Source organism: Haemaphysalis longicornis, unplaced genomic scaffold, assembly GCF_048455015.1.
Source record: "Haemaphysalis longicornis isolate Haplotype H1 unplaced genomic scaffold, Haemaphysalis longicornis Haplotype H1 scaffold_8, whole genome shotgun sequence".
NCBI lineage: Eukaryota > Metazoa > Arthropoda > Arachnida > Ixodida > Ixodidae > Haemaphysalis > Haemaphysalis longicornis.
Genome location: NW_027526445.1, coordinates 53,880,134 through 53,884,938, shown reverse-complemented (window position 1 = coordinate 53,884,938; position 4,805 = coordinate 53,880,134).

Sequence of the window (4,805 nt, the reverse complement as noted above, 5' to 3'; positions counted from 1 at the left end):
AAACTGCAATTAATTCAGTACTGGTAAATGCACCTCTTGTAAAAACATGTTCAATACAAACTGCAACTTAATTCAGTACTGGTAAAGGCACCTCTTATAAAAACATGTTCAATACAAACTGCAACCTTTATTCAGTACTCGTAAAGGCACCTCTGGTAAAAAAACGTTCAATACAGGCTGCAGCTTCTCGAAAATACCGCAGTCACCAGTCGTGTAGTCGCAACATTATTACCCATTCTTGCTACCTCGATATCAGCTGAATTCCGAAATCCCTTTGCAGCAATGCGAGAACACGCAAACTACGATGACAATCAAAATACACGTATTTTGGGCGTTAAATAAGCACCAAGAAATTATTACGCAAATGTCTTCTCAGAGAAGACTGTAAAAGTAAGGTCACTGAGCCACCAACATCCCAGCTACTGAAACCAAACTCGAACACCAGCGCCTAATTGCAAAAGTCACCACGGCGCAACGATGCCGTCACGATCATCGCTCCAGCGGCTACTAAGAGCGTCTCCAGCAGCGGTGGCGATTGCGGTGTCCTGATTGCGGGGCTGCTGAACTTGAACGACCGGAAGACCAGGCGATTTTCCAGCGGCTGCAGCTTGCGCAGGTTTCCCGCGATGGTATACTTGCAGGCCCCTATGAAGCTGTACAAGTTATTCCTCAGCTTCTGAAGCTGCACGCATGCGAGAGGGAGAGACAGAGAGAGACAGAGAACGTGTAAACGGCTTGCGGTATACATCAGACAGCACTTCATGGTGTCTAGGTGACGAAATTGTCGTGAGTGGGAATTGTCTCAGTTCGGGAGAATATTTAAAGCGAAGCTCTCGGTGCCTCACAGGTGATGCTGAACGCAAACTCTCACTGTGGGAAAGCCAAGCTTACACAGTGGGAGGGTTTATGATGATAATGATGATAATAAAAGGTAAAAATTTTCTTAGGAAAGGAAGAAAACGCTTCCCGTGGTCGGAATCGAACCTGATTTGGTCGCGTCATGGAGCAGGCGTCTATCCTTTTACGCCTTTCCGACACTGGCGAAGCAGTTTCAGTTCCGCACTTTGATTCATGTCGCTTGGGGAAAGCCGCGAGTTTTAACCTTGGTTCTCTTAAAATAGGGGCTTTGGTTTTTTAACCGGCTTATAGCTGACACGCTTCAAAGGCCCTACACGACGGCCATGTTGCACGTATGCAACTTCTTTCAAGATGTGTGGCTCCTTATAGAGCCACTACTCTAGGCCTGGCAGCCAGCCCTTTCGTTCACGCCCTGAACGCTCCTTCTTGCAGCGTGTGGATTTTTTGGGAAGCGTTTCGGCTGCCGCCCTCAGGACAGTTTGAGGGTAGCCGGAAGACAATTTTATAGTGAAAGAAGGCTTCGTGTTGTGAGCATAAGAGCTCTGGCGGGCCCAGGGTTGTGCCTGACATCCTCCTCAAAGGCGTTGTCTCGGCTATGGCTCCACATAAATGATGGCAACGTACCGATAAAGCGAAAAAACATACAAAACCCCTTGTGGGCTACGTGACAGGAGTTGTGTATGAAGTCCCCTTAACCTGTGGGGAGGTCTACGTTAGACAGGCGAGATGTTGCGTCTACGTATTTCTGGAGGAGAATGCGCAGAGCGTCAAGGAAGATTTTTCGGTACACTTGCCCGTGCATTGTGGTGCCTTGACGTGTCAAACGCTATTCAATTCGGGGCAAATATGCTATAGACCTAAGCAGGTGTCGCACATGAAAAAAACAAATCGACAGATGTGTGTCTGGTCGGGGAGCCAGCAAAAATGCTATATTTTCACACTCCAACCAAAGATACAATAAACGGCAAACTCAGCTTCTCGGAACCAACACAGTTTCCTTCTCGGGGTGACTTGGGCACCGCTGTACGCGGGCCACAGTACAGATAGCGTAGCGCCATCGCCGAGCACATCCAGGCATTCCACCTCATAATTGACTCTTCCGGAATGGCCATCCCCGAGAATGGGACCATCAGGCGGAGGAGGCTTCTATTTGATTAGTTGAAGATTCAGCGAATTCCACAAATCCTTAATCGCTACTTCCTGCCTGTATATATGCCCGGTCCGCGCTTCGTAGCGAATAGCTTTGTGAGAGGCCGACCGCACTGAAGAACTAGAAGATGCCGCTGCGCGTGTCCGCAGTCGCCCTTGAGGAAGGAAGTGAGCTGCTCCAAAACAACGGGTTCTCCATTTATTATACTTTTGATTGGATTGTGTAATTTGATTTCTCGGGTTTCAAACAGCACGTGACCTGTTAGAGCAGTGCTTTACGTAAAAAAAGGTAACGACGGAGTGCCAGACCAACACTTTTAAACTGAACGACGCAGAGCGGTCTTTCTTTGGTACTCTGTTTCATGTGTTTGTCGTGCGCATCTTTCGTTTGTTTGTTTTATGTGTGTTTTTCACGCACTTACGTAGTGGGGTAGAGTATGCGAGATGGCTATTTGTAGCTCTTTTCCCTTTTGCGTTGTGCGTATTTGCAAAAAATGTGTACATGTGTTATCCAATCATATAAAAGAATTGACATCCAGCGGTCATCCCGTGTTCTTTCTTTGTCTTCGTATACCTTCACCTTGTTTGTGCTCCATGATGGAACCCACACTCACCACTAGTAACTGATTAGCATTGATACATAAACCTTACTGAGGGACCTCCGGCAAGCTATCCTGTCCTTTGTTATTTTCCTACGCCTTGGAACGAAACAGCGGGTGTTCACCTCGACAGCGCACCAGGCTATGCGCGCGCAAAGCTTAAAACTCGGCTGGGCGGTTGCCATGTGCCCGCCATGGTGGCTCAGTGGCCAATGCTTCGTGCTGCTAAGTCCGACGACACGGGTTTGATCCCTGCTGCAGTGACTGCTTTTCTGATGGAGACAAAAAGCGAAAACGGCCATGGGCGGAGATTTTGGCGAAGGTTAATGATACCAAGTTGGTGGTAATTATTCCGAAGCCCTCCACGCGTCCAACCCCCCAATCAATAAGTGTTTCGTGTGATTCGCCTGCGCGGTGCAAAGATAGAGGGGGTTGTTAAAGCGTGCTTGCCTGCTGCGCGCTGACGTCGACGGGGTTGCTGAAGACCACGACCAGAATGTTGTTGGTGCAAGGGGGGAAGGACGGCGAGGCCAGGTAACCGTAGTAGTCGAGCGTCGTGTTCGGCAGAGAGTTGGACAGTGGCATGATCATCTCGCTGAAGTTGCCTCGCGAGGTGATGTGACCCGTTGCGTTGATTAACAGCTCTAGCAGCATGTTCGACTCGTGCCGCTTCTGCAGGGAAGACAGGAAGAATTCCCGCATCTCCACGAAGTGAATCATGACGAGTGGGCGATGCACTGGGGATCGTTGTTACCGTAAATCACCCGTCAGAGTGCTTGCTGCTGCTAAAACGATTTCCAATCCAATAAAATCCAACTCCTATTCAATCCAATCCAACTCAATGCTCCTCGCACATGTGCAGCACGGCTCTCCAGGAGCACTGTCTCCCTCTCTCTCCCCCCCCCCTCTCTCTCTCCTTTTATGAACCTTTTCTTTTTTCTTGTTTACTTTGGTGAACCTTTTGTCCACAGATATTTGGATTTACACGGTACTGTGCGTCTCTCTTTCTCTCCAACCTTTTGTGTACCTTTAATTTGTTCTTGTTAACCTTTTGTGTACCTTTAATTCGTTCTTGTTAACCTTTTGTGAACCTTGTGCCTTTTGTTCACAGACGTTTCGTTTTATACGGTGCTGTGCCGTGCGCACAGACGCCGGACGCCGGACGCCGGACGGGCAAATCTCGGCCTTAGTTTTTTGGGAAAACTAAGTATTCCCCTTTTAGAACTTTAAAATAACCACTAAAAAGAATACAGTGCTTGGAATTTTAAATGCGGGTTTATTACTCCACTGAATTGTTATTCAAATAGAAGTTATGTAAATACCCCCTTCCCAGGTAGCACAGGACTGTTCGGCCTAAAACAGGCCGGTGTACTTTGGCCGGTGACTTTCTGTCCGGCCGTTTTCCGGCAGCCATGTTCGGCCCATGTCCAAATGTGGGCCTTTTGGCCGTATACGGCCGTACTCCCATGGCTGTCCAACGGCCAGTGTCCGTCGGCCAGTCGACCGGCTTACGGTCATACGGCCAGATTCCAGCCGTAGGGCTCCGGCCATTCCAAAGCCACCCGTGTACGGCCGAAGTACGTCCGCCGGAGGACAGCCGAGATGCGGTCGTCGGACTCCAGCCGGACTACAGCTACCGGAAATACGGCCGTGTTACGGGCATTGGAGTTCAGCCACAGTACGCTAGCTGTACTGAGGCCGGTCACTGCATGTCGCGCAAGCAGATGACTCATTCCCGCAGTGCAGAAGCAGCACAAACCCAGCATTTTGGGTCCAATGCAGCCACGTCAAAGTGAGCTCGCGCGCAACCACCAGCCGTCAAGCTTTCAGCGCAGCCTTGCTTAATTACCAGCCTCAGTTGATAGCGAAATTCCTTTATTAAACAGTGCTCACAAATTGTCGTTCCTTTAATTGCTGTGCCTCATTTACTGCCGAACACAGAAAATATTCAGTTCTTTGTAGAGCTTGAATAGATGTATTGTCCAGGTCCTGATATCCTCTGTGGGGCGGCTTACCTGTAATAAACGGGGAAAGAGGAAGCGGAGGGGGGGGGGGGGCAACGAAGGGCGCATACTTTAGTGGGTTGAATTTCAGAGCGCTAAATTGCGCCGCTTTTAGCCAATTTCTTTTAGGGCAATATTCCGGAACACGTTCATGCTATGACTACGTAAACTATTTTTATAACAGTTGCTTGACCAA